We start from the raw sequence: 22,068 nt of genomic DNA, 5'->3' as shown, positions 1-22,068 counted from the left end.
CATGCTTAATTGGATTTTGTACTATGGTTAGATGGCTTCTTCAATTTTTCGGATGAACAAAAATGTTTCATGTATTGAATAGATACCTTCTAATATTGTTCCATGATCCCTGACTCCTGGATTTCCAGTCTTTTTAATACAATGCCCATGAGTGTGTGCTGGATCTGGATCTACTGTTAACTTTTCACTATTTATAGGTCATTGTGACCACATCTGTGATTGATGAGACTGGCTTATTTCTTTTTCTTATAGTTTTTTGTCAAGGAACTAGGGGAAGCCTCTGGTCACAGCATTCAAAGAACTGACACCCTCGGTCTAATAGCCTCAAGAAATTGAATCCTGACAACATCCACCTGAACAAGTTGAGAAATCAAACCCTTCCCTTTAATGATTTTAGATGAAACTTTAACTCTGGCCTCGACTCAGTCCTATGAAAGGAGCCGAACTAGAAGACTCAGGTAAGCTATGCCCCAATTCCTGACTCGCAGACAGTGAGATAAATTTTTGTTGTTTTAAGTCACTAAATATTAAGAGTAATTTTTCTTTAGTGCAGAATATCTGGTAAGTAAGTAAACATCTCAGATGTACTAAAGTTCCAATGCATTTGCCCCAAGTTCTTTATCATCAAGTTGATGTTCACTGTATGTACAGCAGGCTAGAATGATACATGACACCTGATGCAAACATGCATAAGATTAGTGAAACAGAGAACCCTGATTTCAGGATCCATTTAGCAGAAAGTGTTTTGTTTTGTTTTGTTCTTAAGAAAGTTCTCCTAATTATAAGGAAGTGAAGTCCATATGACCATTGGACTTAAATTGCAGCATGGAGCAGATATTTTCTAATCGTTTTAGTTAAGCATATCCAGCAGTACCCCATCAAAAAGAAATTCCAAAGAGAATCCAAAGCCACAAATTATTATACAAACCAAAGCCCAATGTACCACTCACTCATTATAGCATTACTTCATGAAATAATGACCAGCTGGTGAAGATGAAGAAGTGAAGCCTTTTTTTAGAGATCCCATCACACAATATGGTAGAACTAGTCAGGTGTGTTTTATAGCAGTGTTATTTAAAATTTTTTTCATGGATTATCAGATAATGAAGAAAAGAAATCTTCTCATTGGCAGATCTTCAAAAACTAAATCTTGTTTTTCATTTTGTCTCCAATGGAGAGATTACCTCAGGTCAAGATGTATACTGATTCTTAGACAGTGAGTAATAGTCTGGTCAGACATCTAATAAGAAGATTCACGGACAAGAAGTGTTGGTAAAAGTAGATATAGCTAAAGAGCTAAGAATGGTCTTATAGTAGTGTTGGAAAATCACTGACTTTTGCAAGATTAGACATAAAAACCCATATCTTTCATTATAGATATCTTAAAAACTTCTTTTGTAGGCCTGAAAATACGTGTATTCCATGGGAATATGAACCAGAAGGCTACCATTCCCAAATAGGTTTTCCATAATCAGCAACACAGGATGAGCCTCTAGTGTTATCCATTAGCAACTTTTCCCAGACAGGCCAGAGTTTTTATCAGGAGTTTTAGAAACAAAGCATTTAAAAGGGGAGATACTGGGCTTATCCATGTGTTTAATCATATGGAATCCCTGTCTGTTACAGGGCTCGACTTGACTATTGCTCTTGCTGAGATCAACTCCAAATCCATAATATGACACCATGCATAGAGACTCAGTCAGCACTTTGGTAGCAGGCTGATTACATGTGACCCCTTCAGTCATGAACAGGGCAAAGATTTCTCCTTGCCAAATAGACACCTAATCTAGATTTGAAGTTACTTTCCCTGCTGCTGTCAATATTATTCATCCATGAAATTACTCAATGCTTTATATTCTGCATCCAGCCACAAAACCAATTCAAAATAAAAGAAGTAAACAAGGAGCTGATGCTTGTGAGATTCACTGGTCTTGTTTTCTATCCATCAGCTGTAAGCAACTTATTCCCTAAACAGTAGGCAAGCCAGTTGGAATCCTAAGGACAGTACATTTCAATGAAAGGATGCTGTTCCTCCCATAGATATGAACTCAGTGTCATGAGTAAAGAGTCATGGTAGAGAAAAGTAAGCTGTAAGTATTGTGATTATAGCTCACCTTGAAAATTTTAACTTTTTTGGATTGTCAAACTAGAGGCCTTATTATGCAAAGTAATAAGCTTTTAATCATGGTCTCACTGAACTAAAAGCTAAAAGCATGACCTACCTTTATGGAACTCCTAATGTAAGTAGGGGAATATGAGAAAGAATATTTGTTGAGGTTATTGAATCTGATCACCCAGAGCAAATATGATGGACATTATCTAATAGTATCCAGACAAAGAATGGTTCTTGCTGGCTGCCTTCTATTCTACCATCTCAATGTTCAAGACTATTTTCTTAAGATTGAGAATTTCCCTTGCTCTTCTATGCAAGGAAATTTGCAAAGTGAATTCTTGTGGAATACGGAAAGCAGAGTAGAGACAGTAAGTAATCACTACAGTCTATTTACAAATTCAAGGACTCACTTTGTAATTTCATAGTTTCCATAATAAATAGGTTGTATATTTTAATGTGGACTTTCTTTCATGCCTCTATCATATGTAGGGCATATTTATTAAGGAAATGTTATTATTCCCCTTATGTGAAACTTGTGATATAATCAAGACAAAGAGAGGAAGAATAAGCATCACCAAAATATTTTGGAGTTAGAAAATAGAATATAACTTTGATCTTTTAGCTTGCAAGTAAAGTTAAGCTAAAACTAAATTGATTTTCATGAATTCACATAATTGAAAGTTCAGGAGTAGAGCAATCTTTTCTCATGTTAGCTTTCTCACCTCACTTCTCTACATCAGCTCTCTTTTATATATCAGTTTGGAAGCAAGTGACACTTGCAGAGCAGAATGAACCTCATGTCTGAACACAAAAATGTCATAGTAAAAGAGGCTATTACTGTCTTCCTCTCTCTCTCTAAAGCCAAGATATTTTCCCAAGTAACCTCTAGAACTTTTCTTTTCAATACTCACTGTTAGGAATTAAATTATATTCTTAATGCTAAGCAATCTCTGGAGCAAGGGAGATGCTATTGCAACAAACCATTGAAGATAGTTGGGGCATATCATCTCAAAGTATATATATTGGCATAGGAAAAGATAAAATACAAAAATTGAAATTGCGCTGATATTTAAAAGGTAAAAGAGAAAGTGATTCTAAATGGTTGGCCAACAGTATCTCCTATAACTGAGACCATGTAGCATAAAAGTGGAAAGCAGGACCTGGGAGTAAATATGTCATGTCTCCTAGTGAAAAGATTGTGGGTGCATTTTTGACAGTATAAAACAGTACATGGAACATATTATAATCATGTTATTTATGGCATCTTTGGGTGTACAGAATAATAGTCTTACGGCTCACACAGACCTCTCATGAAGATTTTTGTGTTTTATGATTCTGTTCATCTGGTCATAACCAAAGTAGTTAATGGTAGACTCTTGACTCACTGGGTAAATTTAGATTATTTTTCTTCTCTATGATTTAAATTCTTAATGAAGTAAACAAAGACTAGGATGACTGGAGCTTTCATTCACTTTGTGGGGACTTACAGAAAAAGATCTATAAAATTCAGCTAGCAAGCATCTCAAAGATGCCTGTACTGTTGACTCTCCTGAAGTTTAGTTATAAAGAAATTCAATTAGTGTTATAATAAACTCTAGCACTCAGCCAGTAAGTCCTATTTTTTTTGCTAGAGTTATTTTTTTTTGTTACTTGAAGTCTGATTTAACACTTAAAATTAAAACTATACTGTCAGATTGAAAATCATGAGGAAAGTGAATTTTAGTGAGTATAAATTGGTTTATATGGTATAATCAGTTTCTTAGAAATTAAACTGTAATTAGAATCTATACCCCACTAACTCTAACCAATGATATTTAGAGACAGATATAAAATGCTAAGTTCTTGACAGCACAGCCACAGCACGGGTATAGAACTTTTCTTTACAAAGTTTCTAGTGGTGTTCTATAGGCATCCTGAGAGCTGCTGACCCCTCCAAAAGTATCATGACCTCCTTCTTGACATTTTCTCAGATTTAGTAGCTTTTTCTTCATGTACTAGACACATTTTATTTCAAGACCTCCACCATTTGGCCATCATAAACTTCTCTGTTTTTAACCTTAAGATCTTTGAGAACTAAAACATGTCCTGATTGTAAACTACATGGGTATTCCTCCACTACAATATAGTCTTGTAATGCTATATAACAATAGCTGTCACTTTTCTCAGATATCATGATGAGAGAAGTCCAAAAATACCCACAAAGGAAAAGTAACAATAACTGTCTCCACAAAGGAGAATATAATAGAAAAAAAAAAAAAAGAAAAGCATGTTATTGGGGGATTAACACACACACACATATTAGTTTGGTAAAGTAATAAGACCAATGTATCCTGACTTGTGGGTTCAGCTCTGAATTAGTTTGGATTTTGACAACATGTTGACCTTCCATAAATTTGTTTTATTTTCCCAAAATAGCAGTCTCTGATCTTTCTCAGGTCTTGCTCAGTTCAGTTTATCTTGACTTTGAAGTATGTCAAACTTCTAGGAAATATATAATGTTTATGTTTATTGTTTTCTAGATCATCATGCAATGCAAAGAAAAGTTGATGCTCTTAATCTATGAACCTCTTTCCCACCAAGGGCACCGCTTTAAAAATGTAAGTTAAATTGCCGCAATAATAACAACAAAATATGTATTTCACAGGTCAACTGTATAAGTGATTTTTTTGGCAAATGGGAGAAAGGAAAAACTGTAGTGAGTATACCAAGAAAGCTGAAAATACAGTGAATAAAACAGTTTATCTGTGAAATGCTTTAATGATTACAATATCATCTAATAAATATGAGTAAAATATAGGAATCTGACAATCTGTATGGTAGGCAACTCATCCAGATTACACAGTTGTGAATAGGTACCAGTTTTTCTCCAGCCTGCATTCTCTTTGTTTTGAGTCTCTGTGTGCCCTAGATCTCACTCATGAATATCTGACTATGTGGGACTATCATTGAAATGTATCCTAATTTGAGCAATGTTCCCCAAATTCCTCTGCTTATGTTATGTTCTCATGTTAATAGTAAGAGTTGGATTGTGACTATGTTGGCAGAGAATGTGTTCCAATGTGTTAACTGTGAAAGGTAAATTTATGCTCCAACCTAGCTCCTATGGAATGCATCTTTAAATAGCTAATTCCTAGTGACATGGCTTCAGATCAAATAGTGATTAAGATGGTGGAATATTTTTGGTCACCAGAAGACCAAAATCTTAATGCTCTCTTCTTCTCAGAGATTATACTTCCTAGAAGCACTGTATGGTTTGTGAGAATAAAAGAGGAATTCCCAAACATAAAACATAAAACAAAGGGATAGAAGCCAATATTAAACTGAGAATCTATGTTTTAATTCAGTCCATGTGCATATTAAATCACCAGCATACTTATACCTTCATTTTCAGAAAACATGGCAGTATACTAATCAAATCTTTGAGGAAGTATTAGCCTATTTATTCTTAAGTTCTTTGATTGTAGAATACAAGTGTAGACATTTGTCGACCTTCTATTCTTCAGGAAAGAATTTGTTTGGTTTCTGAGCATAGGTTATAAGGATTTTGTAAGAAAAGGTGTTTCATTAACATGGTTAAATATTGAGTGAATGTATGACTAAGCCTAGTGAGAAATTCAAAGTCATCTGTATTATAGGTATCAGTCAAGGAAAATGGTCCCAGGCTTTGTGACTCTCTATCCTCTCTTCAATCAAGGGACTTTGGGGTCATAATTTTAAAATTCAACAACTCACAATAAATTTCATATTTGTATAACTGTTCAGATAATTAGAATCATCTGTTCCTTTTACCAATCCTTAGTTTTAAATTCCAGTCTTAGTGCTTAAACCCTCATCCTACTTTCCCTGCTGCTATATCAATTCCCAGGATTGTCTTTGCTGTAAGGTTAGTGCCTTATAGAGCAGGGAGGATAAACTATAACCAAGGCAAAATCTAGCCCATAATTTGATTTTATAAATAAAATTTTATTTAAATAGTGATGTTCTTTTGTTTTTGAATTATCTATGGCTATTTTTGTGTTATAATGGCAGAATTAGGTAGTTGTGACAGAAACTATAAAAACCAAAAGTATTTGCTACCTAGTGCACTACAGAAATAGTTTTCTTGATCCTGACCAAAACGCTTTCTAATGCTTGCTAGTTGGTCTACCATCTACCTCAGTTTTTTTAACCTTCGATGACTTTTCTGGCACCTTTTTCTGATGCCCTTTGCATTTTTCTTCTATACATAATTCTTAACCTTTTACATTAGACTACTTTTATATGTATAGAAAACTTCTACAGATCTGTATTCGTTCCAGAGAGTTCTTACAGAGTTCTTGTGCTCTCACTTTTCCGTGACACATTTATCATAAGTAGTAAAGAACTATTGACCCATTTGCTCCTTTAGACTTATTTTCTCAGAGTTTGTTTTTGATGATCTTGAATGGGTTAAAGTAGTCATGTACTTTTTAGACTGTTCCTCAGTTTGGGTTTCAGTTTTCTTCACTCATGGTTAGAGTTTTGATTTGGAAAATCACTGATAGGGATTGGATGTGTGCTATCTAAAAGTCTGTGGTAAAACTTAATAGCCAATGGGTTAATACTAAGATATTGGACTTTTAAGAGCTGAATTGATCATGAAGTCTTCTTGCCTTGTGAAAAGGATTAAGCCCTAGGATAAAGAAGCTTCACACAGCTTTTCTAACCCTTCTTACCCTTTCTGCAACATGAGGACACAACATTCCCTCTCCTCCTGAAAATGCAGCAGCAAGGAAAGCAAAGAGCCCCCACTAGAGAACTATGCCTGTCAGCACTTTGATCTTGGAATTTCTAGCCTACAAAACTGTGAGAAAATGAATTTCTGTTCTTTATAAATTATTTAGTCTACAATTTATTATAGAAGCACAAATGGGTTAATACAACCACAGAGATAGAGTGCCATTCTCATTGTGTATCTGCAATGAATATAATTTAGCATCATTATTGTTAACCTTCATGACCTGGATATGGTAGTGTTTGTAGGGTTTTACCATTGTGAAATTTCATTTGCCTCCCTGCCCATACTGTACTCTTTAGAAAGAAGTCACCATGCATTCTCCTTTGTATTTTTTTAGCTTCTCTTTAGCCATGAGCTATCTTTATGTTTTTAAGTTCCAAGACCCCTATTAGTTTTGGTGATGCCTACGTGGCTTTGCAACTACTTTCTGTCACCAGATACCCTGGATACCATGCACGTCTACCTCATATGCCTTTTTCTTGCCCATAATTGTTCACGTCCATGTGCATGCTCCATGTTGGCGTACCTATCTACTTTCCATATGCTGGTTTTCTCTGCCTCGAATTGTAGTCTTGCCAATTGAGGCCAATCAGCAAAACAGATATACCTAGGTATTGGTTGAGTAAGGAAGTTGAAAGACTTGAAAAAAATCTATAATTGTTACCACTAACATCTAAAACATGAAAAAATTGGACAATGATTGCAAATAAGACGAATTGGTCATGATAGAAGGATATTAAAATGACTTTACTTAGCAAGCACATGGAAGCATGTAAATGGAAGCCATTGAGAGAATTGGATTTTTAGAATTTTTGAGAAAAAATAGGCTCCTAAGAAAGATAATGGACTTTAATAGCATATAATAACATACAAAATGTAGTACATTATATAATTATCTACTTTCAGAAAAAAAGTAAAAATTTAACTACACTTATAGAATATTGGGATAAAAGATGTTCTGAGGACTCATGTAGAGAAGATTCAGGAAGTAGTTCACAAGAACATTTTTAATCAATTGAAAATTGCAGGGCTATATAAAACTAACTAAATAAATAATGTGCATAAAGTAAGGAATCTACTCAACAAGAAAACTACTTGCTTCTGATCAAACTAGAATATAAGATACACTTTGTAAAAATCATGCTGGTGTCCAGCAAAAATTCTTAAGAATTGAAAGTCATTACAATGCAAGAAAGCATTTAAGACCATACTTAGCTGAGGGTTGGAAATTAAAGTACAACTTGCCCTTGGATCTATTTATAGAAGCTGCAATATGTATTAGGCTGTGAGAGATAGTTATCAAGGAGTTACTACATTTATCTGTACAGAATAAATAAGAAACAGTTTAGCCGGGTGCCAGTGGTTCATGCCTGATATCCTAGATACTCAGGAGGCAGAGATCAGGAGGATCAAGTTTCCAAGCCAACCTAGGCAAAGAGTTCACAAGAATTTATCTCAAAAATACCATCACAAAAAGGGCTGGTAGGGTGGCTCAAGTGAAGGCCCTGAGTTCAAATCCCAGTACAGCAAAGAAAAGTTTAATTAGGTATTAAAATAGGTTTTCAAGATTTTATAATTGCTTTAAATGTAATTTCTAGTCAATTTTAGATTCATTAACAATTTCATTTTTGGTAGCTCAAGTTCATTAACTCAAATTTCTAGCATACAAATTATGCAAAATCTAGTGGCTATGTATTTTCTTTTTCTCAAGCAGTGTTTTAATTTTGAGTGCATTTCTATTGAGAAAAACAGAAATTACACTGATAAACACTGCAGTTAAATATGTTGAGCTTTCCAGCTGTGTGTTTTCTCATCTATGAATTGGTTTGGGAGGGGAAGTTAACCTTGTTCTCTTTGCTTTTTATAAATTGAAGCTCTCCCCTTTGGGGTTGGTGATAATTAGAACAAGGAATGAGACATTTAACCAAAACAGTTGACTACATAATTAGATAGCCTTAGTTTTATTCAAATTTCACAAAGAAAGCTGCAGGCATCCTGAAAGAAATGGGCAGATGCCCCAAACCTCCCTTGGAACTCGTCCTCTGGAAGAGCTTGTGGAGAAGGGGCTCCGAAGTGGGCTCCATTGATGACAATGGTGTTGGTATCCATGCAACACCTGTCAAGGCAGGATTTGGCTCACTATGCTGTCAGACCTTGTTTACATCTTCTTACTTTGTCTCTGAATGCATCCAGATTTTTTTTCTCCTTCTATAAAGCACAATGTTACCAACAGGAGTTCCAAATGAAAAGCTATGACTATAATTTGTCTTACTATATACAAAATGAACACATAAAATACCTCCCCACAGGCATATTTAAATTCTGTTGCTTTAAATAGTAGAAAAAATGATTGGTACATGTTGCCTACTGAACTGATGTAATTGTACATGAAAAGACACATGGACACATATCTTTAGGTATTTTATATTGACTAAATATTCACCATGTATACTTGCTGTTTCATTATCATAATTTCTCTTTCACTCATCTTTTAATTCTGGAGCTCTGTTACCTTTAATGTTGGTATTATTGGCTTTTTATAGCTTTGACTTTACTCATGACATTCTCATAATTTCTGTGTCCTCAATTCTTTATTGATTCAGAAATAAGAGTATTGAATTTCTGGTCATCCTTGTAAACAACATGTTTTCTTGATTAATTTCAACTGATCATTCTTAAGACCCTTGTATGAAAACTGTACTAGATTGAAAGAAAGGCAACAATTCTCAAGCAAAATAATTCATTCATTCATCATTGTCTCTTCAAAAATTCAGGATACAAAGCATGCAGATTTAAAGATATGTACTCGATCTTAGCCTTAAAAGATTACCTGTGGCGATATTATGAAAAACAGGTCACACTAGAGGGAAGGGTAAAAGAAGGAAAATAAGAAGGTGAATAAGGTTGATGTATCTCTATGAGAATGAATACAGAATTTTTAAGCCTGTTGAAATCACTATAAGAAAGGGACTAAGGTAGAAAGAAGTAAAACAGAGGCGATGAACACATTTGGGCTATAATACATATATACATGAAAGTGCCACAAGGAAACTCCCTGTATAACTATCTTAAATAAGCAAAAATATCATTTTTTTCTTTTACAAAATTGGAGCTCAGGGGAGAGGAACAGGTCCTGCCTGGAGGGGAGAGTGGGACCAGTAGGAGGAAGGAGATGGTGGGGAATAGGCATGGGAAAGTGAATATGGTGAAAACACTGTATACACTTGTGTGTAAATGGAAAAGTAAGACCTGCTGAAACTATTCCATGAAGGAGGGGAGGGAAGATAAAGAAGAATGGTGGAGGGAGTGAATGCAAGTATGATATATTTGATATATTGTAAGAACTTTTGTAAATGCCACATTGTACTCCCACAATTAATAACACAACAATACATTTTAAAAAAATTAACTGTGTTTTCATTTGCATATGTTTTATTCCACCCACCACCTCTCCTCTTCCACCACTTCTACACCAATAGATTAATGATCCCGTAACATATATGTCTAGACTTAGAACAGTGTTGTGATAGATGGACACAGAGATGTGTTGCTCAGATTCCTTTTGAAAGAGTCACTTGTTATTTCAATGACTGAAAGCATTGTCAGCCCCTTCAAGGAGTGCCAGAGATGAACAAAGCTACCTTGCCCACATCCAATGGCTGATTAAGGCACGGTTATAAGAATCTTACCATTTTGGTCGGGCGTATAACAACACTGTTGGGCTATGTTGGCCCCACTGTTCCCAGCTCCCTATGGAGAAGGCCAAGTTGGTTTCTAGCTGTATCACAGCTCTACCCAAACTTCTTCTTCCTGTCACTAAAATTTATCTCACAGTCTGCTTTCAGGAGACTTTATAAGTACTTTGCTGCTATACAACTTCACTTGAGTTGCAATTTGGGTAATGACCAGGACTTTTCAAACAAGCAATCCAGTGATAGCTGCAAGCCACACTCTATATAAATCCTATATTGCACTGTCTGTATTGCTAACTGTACTAAATACACTCCTTCAAAACTGGTGCAAATTCTAACATTCCTTTAAGACTTTCTGGCACTTGGAGAATAAGAAAGGCAATGAGTATGACAATGTTCTGTGGTAGCAGATGCAGTAAGTAGCAACACTTAATACCTGAAAGGAAAGTCAGAATTATAATGATTTCATTTGTTTGCTGTGGGAAACACAATGCAACTGTTTATATTGTGATAAAACCATTTTTTTCATTTTTAAACACTTTCGCCATAGAACTGTTAAAGATTGTGACTAGAGCCATGAACCAACCTGCACTCCTGAAAAATGTACATCTTCAAGAAATATGTATATAAGTGAACTCAATTTTACATTAACTTTAATTATTTCATAAAATCCCTGAAGTTTATTCATGGACTCTAAGGCACCCAGGGAGAGAAAGGTAAAAACTTCTTCAATATTAGTCTACTAAAATTCTAGTATTTAATCATTGAGCATCTTGCTGGCCATTAGTATTAGCTAATGGTTTATTGGGAATTTACTAGAACTTTTGTACAGAATATTGAATTTTCTCAAAGAACTTTTGTGCAATTTAATGAAATAATGTCATTTGTCCTACTAATATGATGAGTTAAATTAAATAATTAAATTTCTCTGATGTGAATATATTTCTGCATTCTTGAACTAAATCTGTAAGGTCTTGTTTTATTTCTTGCTGAGTTGGGGGTGGGTTCATTCTAATAGAATCACTCTCAACAGAAGGATGCTTCTCATTACTGTCTGTATTGAATATTATTCTGAAAACATAGCAATACAATACTTTAACAATGATACCAAGGAAAAAACAATACAATTAGCAGAATAAATTGTGGTAAGAAAGATTTTTTCACTTTTGCAAAGATAAGTTTTTTAAGAGAATCACTTAAAAACTTGTTAACTAAGACATTTCAGTGAGATGGACAATTATAAATCAAATATTCAAAAACTGTTTCCTATGGGGCAACAAAATTTGCTTGAAATTATGACTCAAAGTTCCAATTCACAAAAATAAACACCTATTATTTAATAGTAATGAAACAGAAAGTAAACAAAAGTTTAATTGATTGGCATTTTTAACATTGCACAAATGAAAGGAATATACTTTGCATTATAAATGCCAAGTGATACTTATGAAAACTTTAGTGAATAAGTGAATGAACTAGTGACAATAATTTTAATTGCATCATGGAGAAAGAAATGATATCAATTTTTGCTATTACTTGCTAAAATTGTTCAGAAAATTAGACTGGGTGTTAACACGATACAGTTTTTCATAATTAATTAATTAATTAAATTGAATAGGAAGTTTATAACCAGATCCAAATATGTATAACACTTTTATTAGCAAAAAAATAACAATTTAATACTTTGCTTAGGCTGTTATCCAACAAATAACATGGAAAATAAATATTACATGGATAAATATGTAAATAAAATAATTAAAAAGCAAACCACTATTTTTTAAAACATTGTGTTTTTCTCCTAAGTAGGTAAGGCCTCTGTAATACTAGATATAAAGGTAGAAAGAATCATAAGTATTACATAATCATAAAATTTTATTGTGTAAAGATTAAAACATTTGTACATCAAAATCATCTTAAATTTGGGAAAATGGCCACATTTACTATAAACAGTTAAGGCCATTAATACATAAATAATTGTTTAAGAACAATTTTAAAGACAAAATGACCTTAACCAAACAATCTACAGATATAAACGGAAATTCACTAAAAAGAAAACAGGAACAGTTATTATGCGTGTCATAAATGTTTAATTAGTAATCATAGAAATATACATTTAAACAATAAGATAACAATCTCATCTTTTGTGATGAGCACATTGTGAAAGGGAGGATAAAATCGGCATTAGAGAGATTAGGGGTTAACGTGGAACACTGACTAGAGAATAAATACATACCTAGTCATATTTATGTCTATCCATATCTATGCAAAACTACTTCTAATGACCTAATATGATGATATTTCATTTTTAATATCTGAACTATTTTTAACCAATTTTAAATTTTGAGTAATTTTTGTTTTAATTTTTATTTTTGGGAGGGAGCTGCGGTTTGAACTGAGGGCCTCCAGCTTGCAATGAAGGTGCTCTACCTTTTGAGCCACAACCTCCAGTCCATTTTGCACTGCTTATTTTGGAGATACAATCTCAGGAACTATTCGCTCATGTTGGCCTCTAACTGCAATCCTCTTGATCTCAGCTTCCCAAGTAGATAAGATTCCAGGGTGAGTCCCTGACACCCAGCTGAGTTTAATTTTATATTTTGAATTTTATGAAGTAAATATTTTAGTAACTATGTAACAAAAAAAGAAAAAAAAGTTAAAATGTATCCACCTCTGATAAAATCACAACTGAGATTTAATGTGTTCTGCACTTAAAATGGGTAGACTGCAGACAATGATCAGAATCCTCAGAATTTGTTCCCAAGCTATGAAATCACAACCCTGACAGTGACTTCTTTCATCTCACCATGATGGCTACTCAGGTTTTTGTTCAGAACTATTGCCATAATCCCCAGTGAAGAGAGAGCAAGGCAAGGTGATAAAGGACTTTGTATTAGAAATACCTGAACAAAAATACAGTCTTTTTTTGTATAAATCTTTGGAATTAAACTCTGTACTGCAGAAAGAGTAAATAGAAGATGCTTTAGTTCTTTTGGCAATGAAAAGGAAATGAGCCACTGCCTGACAAAAGACTTAGCTGGACATGACCAAGTTGTTTGGAGATCCATGAGGGAGGACGTTATAGTTAATGACCTGGTAGGGAGAGAGGCTTATTTGTCCAGAATTTTCGAGAACAGATTGGGCCTCTAGTGGTTGGGACTGTTCACTCATAGATTCAATAAAAATAAGCAAATCTTTATAGTTTCCCTAATGGTTATATCATGGAAGAGAATTGATATTATTTTGTACTTACTTATTCATGTATTAATTAATTTAATATGTATTGAAAATGAACTAATACCAAATAATGGACCAGCAACTCTAAAACATTATATATGTGTGCACGTGTATACATTAGAAATTACTTTTAGAAACCAAAAGCATAATATTATTGCATAAAATTTCATCTGATGATTATACTAAAGTTTTCCTTCTTTGAAAATTTCAGTTAACACACAGGATTCAATTTATGTCTCTCTGAAACAAGGCAGTGAGAATGTATGTGATGTGAAGCCATTAAATTCAGATTTTGGCAAGAAAAGCAAGTTTTGTTCAAACAGTCTTATGAATAGCACCGTGTTTTGAGTCATCAGTCTATCAATGAGGTCTGTGCTTCAGTCTGCCTCCAGGTTACTGGTTGCATCCATCTCACTTGACTCCTCAAGCAGGCAAACTTTAGCACCATTCTGGAACAGTTGTGAGGATTTGATACTGCTAAGTTCAAAAACTGCTTCTCTAGCAAGAATCTATGGTTTGGAAACATAATAAACTTACTTTTAAAAAAAAGTCATTAAGTTAACACATTCCAAAAATTGAGTAGATCCAATCAATTATGTCACTTAGACTGACAAAAATCGCAGAATCAACTGATTCAGTGGCTCACATATTAATAACATCAGAATGAACTGTCATTCCTCATTTATGACTTTTCTATTGACAAGCCACTTAATTGTTATGTATTGCAACTGAAAAATATGTCATATTATAAAAAAGTACTTTTCAGAACTGAACTCTCATCCAAGGAGAGTATAAAATTTGACTAAGACACTTTTGGAAAATCTGGCCTACTCATATAAACAATTATTGTTGTAAATTCTTGATTTCATGTATTTATTTCTCATATACATTTTCCTTTCAATATGGTGAGTTAAGATATATTTCTCATAATTTTCTTCAAAATTTTTAAATAAAAATATAAATACATATATTTATATTTTAAATATATATAAATGCATAAGGAAACAGGTATTTTAGCAAATGAGGATTTTTATTTTATTTTAAAATTAACATTAATTGTACATATTTATAGGAAAAGTAATATTTCAATACATGTATAATATAATATGTAATGATCAGATCAGGATAATTAATGTATCACCTCACACATAATTTCTTTGAGTCGACAACACACAAGTTTATAATATAAATATTTATTATATTTTCCAATAATGTTTTTACATTAAAAGTCTTAAATTAGGTGGGCTGGTGGAGTAGCTCAAGTAGTAAGAGCGCCTGCCTAGCAAGCATAAAGCCCTGAGTTCAAAACCCAGTGCCTCACAAAAATAAAAATCTTAAATTAGGGACAGGAGTGTTGTTTGGTGGTAGAATACTTGCTTAGCATACATGAGGCCCTGGGTTTGATTTTTCAGCACTGCAAGGGAAAAATTTATAAAGTGAGTGCTAGATTATAAAATATAAAGGAAAATTATCTGCTATGAAGAGTGACACTTATTTCCTATTTCCAACTAGACACTAATATGATTTCTTCTCTTATATACTTAGGAAAAGATATGTTGCCTGATAGAGTAATGATAGCCACTCATTTATATTTCTCAATGAGTGAAGCTAATCTTTTAAAAGTCAATACACATTGGTGCTTCCATCCCTTTTTGATTCTGTTCACTCAGGATTTGGATATTTGTTCTGAGCTACAAATTTGTCCTAATGTGTGAAGGATCAAGGTAAGACTGAGGTCACCTGAGGGGTGTGAAAGAGAATCAGCAAGCCCAGTTGTTTCCATATATAAGGCCTATCTATCAGTCTGGGTTGTATCAATAATAAAGCAAACACTTAACATTACTCTTAACTCTATCTTTCTGTCAATTGGTTCCAGACCTGGGCAAAAAATAGTGGCACTATCAATTGCCTGCTTATAACCTCAACAGTGTTAATAAACTATTTGTTGACAGGTGTAAATTATGTTCCCAAATATATAGAGACTTCTCTGCATACCTTCAGAACAATAAAGATCCATCCAGACAGGATGTAAGCGGTATCTATAAATACATGGTTACTTTACCACTTTTGGAATTTAGAGGGATTAGTTACACAGAATTTTTGCCCAAACTTTCTTTCACTCAGTTATTATTGACTTTGCTGATTAGTTAGTGCCTTCCCCAATATTTATTAATTCCCAGAATATTGCAAAATATTTTTCAAAGGTATCCAATAACAACAAGAGTCTTAGCTTTACACTTATATTTTGTTTGCATTTTAAGCTTTTTAATGGACAATATTAATTTATGTCTGCTTAAAATGCCCGAGATTATTTCATCAGTAATTTATTTTTGTGTTTCATAAGAGCACAGTCATCTGGCTCTGGCCATGATGCAAATATAGAAAATAAAAGTACATGGAAATATCCAAGATTTTTATTCAACATCAGTTTCACTGAGTGACAGGAGGCATTGACTCTAAGATTGTTTACCACAGAAAAATATAAAACATTTCATAATGGCTGAAGTAAGTTTTTATTCTACAATGATTGTTTTGCTACCTAGAGTACACCTTAAGATGAGCACTTTTCTCTGTCATTCTGTTTCTGTTTGCTATTTTTTATCTTAAGTTAGAAGCAAATCTTTTATGAATATGAAACTGTTTCAAGTATAGAACAATTGAGCTCAAAAAGCTCTGTCATTTCCAGCCCCAAATCTTTTTTTCTGACCACTAAGAAAAGAAAAGAAAAAATTTATACCTGATGGAAATATTTATTCCCTCTCACAAGTATGTCATGTAAGGTTAACGCTGCTGAATAAAAATAGAAAAAATAGAATGAAATCAGCTATCTGGACTTAGAGAATTAGTAGTAGCATGTTAGCATGTTAGGCAAATACAAAATACTTTAGGATCTTTGGTGGAAGATGGGTGATAAAATAAATCTTTTGCTTTGTAAAATAACTTATTTACTTATGTGAGAAAATAATTTATTTCACATAAATAGAATTTTTAGCACAATTCATAAGCCACAGTTGTTAAATAGGTGATGAATATGCCTGATATTATTTATGATTGATAGCTGATAACTCTATCACAAAAGAAAGATACATATCCTCACAGATTGATAAATAGGGAGAGATATTTTATTTATATCATTCTCTGGACACTATTAAGAGATTATTTATTGTAGTTTTACTTGAAACTAATAGAAAAAAAGCTGCAATGAATCTAAAGTCAAACTAAATGATTTGCTGATTAATTTTTAAATGTCTCTTTCAAGACATTATTTCTTAAAAATTATGAGAAGATATTTTGAAAAACATTAGACAGCAGTCATTATTTCTAAGAGTGTGTCACACATATAGAGAGAGTAAATAATTTTCTCATACAGGCTGTCTCTGATAGTCTGGTATTTCTCCTTTCCCAAGATTATTGCTCTCTATCTCTGTATCTTGATTTAATTCCCTTAAGATATGGCACTAAATTAAATATTTATTTGCATTTTACTGTGCTTTCTATCTGTCTTCCTTCACTAATGTATAATACAGAGGAAGACAGAAAGTTTATATTGCCATTGCTAGATGGTATTTGTTGTTTAAGAACCATAAAAGATGGAATTGGTGCTCTCATTCCTTTGCTAATAAGTATTATTATTTATATTGCTATTTTACATTGTCAAGCTATAACACGATCATATTTTACCTGTAATCTCAATTCTTACACATGCTTAGCCTTAATGCTACATGTGAATTAATTTAGTGTTCACCATCATTCTTTTTTACCACTTCTCTTTTCAAGGTTTTGCATTCAGATTTGATAATGAACTACTTGCCTTTGCCTACTGGGAAGACTTTCCAAGAAGAGTCCCTACATGCTATTTCCCTGAGTTCTGACATGTTTAAGGATATCTGCCCATGGCCTCTATATCTGAAACCACTATCGATTGAGTTCATTATTATTGAGTAACATTAATTTTTTGCACAATTTTATAGACATCATTTCTTTGTCTTCTGGCATTTAAGTTGTAGTAGTATAATTTATAGACATCATTTCTTTGTCTTCTGGCATTTAAGTTGTAGTTGTATAATCTGAGTCAGACTCCACATCTCACCCCATCTTTGTACCTGATCATGATGGTTAATATTGATTGTCACCTTGAGGAGATTGAAGGGTGCTTAAAGATTAGTAAAGCATACCATTGGGGATCTCCACAAAAGATTAACTAAGGAGGAAAGGTCCAATCTTGACTGTGGGCTGCACCACCATATAGGCTGGGGGCCTAAATGGAATAAAAAGGGAAAAAAGGAGAAATCCCACTTGTGTAGATATTCTCTTTCTCTCTCTGCTTCCTAGACACCAACAAGGCAACAGTCTCTGCCACGACAAAAGACCAAAAACACAGAGACAAGTAACCATGGACTGAAACCTCTGAAATCATGAATCCATATAAATCTCTCCTTCCTTCAAGTTATTTGTGGCAGATGTTTTGTCATACTGACAAAAAGCCTGGTAAGGTAGTCAATGTGTGAGCATTTCTCTATTACCATAGAAACCTAATAATTTATGAGGCCATGTACTGATGTTAATCATTCTAGGTTGATTTTTCTTTACATAAAAATATGTTAGTGCCTTTTCCATCTTTGGATATTCTTTTCTTCAATTATCTCTTCAATGGGTTGACTTCTCTATTTCAGGAAAACAAATTTTCTGTAATGTCTACTCATCTCCCATTATATTAAATTTCTTTCATTTTACTTCTGTCTATGTCATCTATGATTTCTTAAGGCTTTTCTATATATTACAGTGGAGATAGTCATTAAAACACAAATATGAAATTATACTTATCAAATTGAAATTTTGATAAATTCTATAAAGGAAAAATGTTAAATCTTTTGAGTTTTAGGGAACCACAGTTTATATCAGGTAGTCAAGAAAGAGTTCTCATAGGCAGTAATATTAAAGCAGTAATATAAAGGCAGAGTGGAGTTCATTAAGTGACTATAGGGTTAGGAAAGTATCTGGCATGTTTGAAGAACTGATAGTCAATAGAGCTGACATACAGTGAATGCCAGGAAAATAGAAAATGACTTGAAATGATTTTTGAGAGGTAAGGAAGCTCTTGCAGGCAGTGGTAAGGGAATATAATTAGACTATAATCCAAGCATATTGAAGGCTGGAGTGGAGAAGTTGAGGAAGGTATAATAATGAAATACCATTTGATCAGTTATATGATATTCAAGGAATAGATAAAAAAAGAGATTAAATAAACCAATAGGTGGTTATATTCTACATATGAGTTGGTCAAGGTTTGCATGATGGTAATAGCATTGGTCATTGAAAAAATAAAACTTTAAGGTATCCCCTGGAGAATCTAAAACAGTACAATTTAAAATGAAAAAAAAAAAAACCAAGGAGCAAAAGATCAAAATTTACAAGACAGCATTAAAAATAGACAAAAATAGAATTATTAGAAATAAGTTCTTGGGAATATAAATTTTCTAGAATAATATGCTATGTAATACACATAAAACATAAAAATAAGCTTTCAGACATAGTAGTCTATGTAATGAGACTCAATTATCCTATAGAAAGTAACCAAAAAGACATAGAAAATTATTTTAAATGGTAAATGCTGAAAGCCCAGCATTAAAAGATTATTGATTTTAGGATATTGCAACCTTAAGAAATTACTGAAAACTGTAGTTAAGATTTTTGACAATCAAATAGTGAAGGAATGTATTTGTCTTTTCAGGCTTCCATGGCTATAAACATAATCTGAACAATTAAAATCTGTTTTCTCAAAGTCTGGAGTCTAGAAGTCTAAGATCAAGGTACCAACACATAGTGAGGTTTGTATATGGTCAGCTTCTCATTGTGTCCTTACATGGTAGAGAAAGAGAGTTTGGTTTTTGGTACCACTTCTCATAGAGGCACAAAGCCCAAACCATTGAACTAGGGTCTCAGTCTCATTTTCATTTAACCATAACTACCTCCCACAGCCCCTTGCTTTGAATATCTTCACATCAAAGGTTAGCGCCTCAACATCTGAATTTGGGGAGGACATACATTCAGTCTTTAACAATGTAAAACCCCAGGACTTGCCCAAGGTGGGAATATAACCAATGTCCATGTGGGCTAAGATGGAATACTCCTCAGGTAAAGTGAATGAGAAAAGAGTCAACTCTAGTTTACAATATTAGAATGAGCTTTAGCATTATAAGTTTTGAGCTTGGATTATAATGTGCAAGACTTGTAGTGCTCCTGTGTACGTACAGAAATTAATATAAATCAGCTCCAAATGTTATATCATATCCTACGCCTGAAATTATTCTCACAACAAATAAAATCTATATGTAAGAATATGAGACATCATAAATAAGAATTAATAGGAAAAAAAAGAAAACACTTCACTTTTTGGAATTACTGGGCTCAGAATAAAAACAAGCCATGCCAAATTTAAAGAAATCAAAGATTAATCTTAAAAATATATTCAAGGATCAAAAAACAATGAAATGCGCTTCAAATGTGCTAAATTTTATAATAAAAAATTAAAAATATTTAATATCTAAAAATAAGAAATAAGATCAATTCTTCCTAATATTAGTTACTTTTGATAAGAAAATTTCTACCATAGGTAGTAGACTAAAGTATTATTCAATAAAACATGGACACAAAAATTATTTAAAACACAAAAGAGACCTTATAGAATATAGAAATTATAGGGACGTATTTAGGAAGCACCTTAATCATAGCTAATGCGAATGAACAACTAATAAGGTGAAGCACCAATATTTGAAGAGGTAATATTTGGAAAGTACCCAAAACTATTGAATGCATAGATAAAAGAAGTTCAACAAATATCTAAGCAGAAAAATATAAATGGAATCTACATTTAGACACACATACAAACTATGCAAGCCAAAGACAAAGAAGAAAATGTTAAAATTAGAAAATTATAGCAGATTTACCTTCCAAGATAATACTGTCTAATTGACTCTTGACTTATTCAGAACAATAAAGGCAGAAAAGCAAAGAATGAAGTAGCCAATATGGTAAAAGATAAAAATTGCTAAGTACATATTTATACCCAGTAAACTATTCTTCAAGAATAGTAGAACAATGAAGAACTGTTCATAGAAAAGTGGAATGTTGATATTATTCTGACTCTAAATTAATATTACTCAACATAGATATTAAAAGAAAGGATCTTATAAGTTACATCATAGTGATAGAGGGATCAATTCACCAGGATGATATAGCATCCTGAATATGTAAGTATCTAATTATGAAGCCTTGAATTATATAAAGCAATAACTGATTGGCCTAGAAAGAAATAGACAATTTATAGTCATAGTGGGACATATAGCATGCTTCTCTCATAAGTTGATAAAATGTACAGACAAAATTGATCAGAAAGCAAACAGGAAGGGGCTACAACCAAGTTATAGGAATGGGGGGATGGGAGGTAGAGGAGAATGATGGAGGGGGGTAAATGCAACTTTGACAAATTTCATATATTGTAAGAACTTCTTTAGATGCCATAATTGTACCCTCAACACAACAATAAAAAAACATGGAATTAAAAAAAGAAAGAAGAATAAAAACATATACCCTTCAAAGGCATGCTCCCAGAAATCTACTTCCTCCAACTAGTCCCCACCTTTCACAGTTTCACCACCTCCCAATATCTACTCAAATTTATGAATTAAACCATTGATTCAGAACCCTCAGATCAGAACCCTCAAGATCTAATCTCCTCCCAAAGATGGGATTCAACATCTAGAGACAAAAATCTTCAATACAAAACCCTGTTTGCAGACACATCATACATAAACCATATATACATATAAACATAGAGATATATGCATATATGTATGTATGCATGGTGTACATATATATATACATACATAGTATACTACATAGAAAACATATAAGCAGAAATATATTATTGAGGTGAAGTATGTAGTTGAAGACAGTGTCTAGAGGTCTTTGGAGGCTTAGAGAAAAAAGAAGCTTGTTTCACACAGCTTTCTTAAAATGTAGTATCAAAAACCACTAGGAGAATGTAGTGGAATTTCTGAATGATTGTAATTTTCAGTTTGAAGTCAAGAATTTATAGCATAACTAGTTATGCTTTAGCTAGTTATGTGATTTTCTCTTTCAAAATTGTTTATTGCAGGTTCAAGAAAGACAAATACTTTGGATAAATCAGGTTGAGATTTTAACAACGAAGTAGGACAGAAGCATATAGGAACAATTGCTTTTTACTAATAATGGACTCTAAGCTGAGCAAGGAC

At 33.1% G+C, this 22,068-nt stretch overlaps 1 long non-coding RNA gene across 2 annotated transcripts in view; it reads left to right on the top strand.

Annotated features, from left to right (window-relative positions):
• LOC141415046 (uncharacterized) overlaps nucleotides 1-22,068 on the top strand; it is an 88,061-nt gene that overhangs the window by 56,350 nt on the left and 9,643 nt on the right. For both annotated transcript variants that reach the window (XR_012440074.1, XR_012440075.1), the window contains 2 exons: nucleotides 253-458; nucleotides 4,633-4,710. This is a non-coding gene — a long non-coding RNA (uncharacterized lncRNA). The remainder of the gene's footprint in view (nucleotides 1-252; nucleotides 459-4,632; nucleotides 4,711-22,068) is intronic.

Source organism: Castor canadensis, chromosome 12, assembly GCF_047511655.1.
Source record: "Castor canadensis chromosome 12, mCasCan1.hap1v2, whole genome shotgun sequence".
Classification (NCBI taxonomy): domain Eukaryota; kingdom Metazoa; phylum Chordata; class Mammalia; order Rodentia; family Castoridae; genus Castor; species Castor canadensis.
Note: the sequence above shows the minus strand (reverse complement) of the source record. Positions and strands in the feature narration are given on the sequence as shown.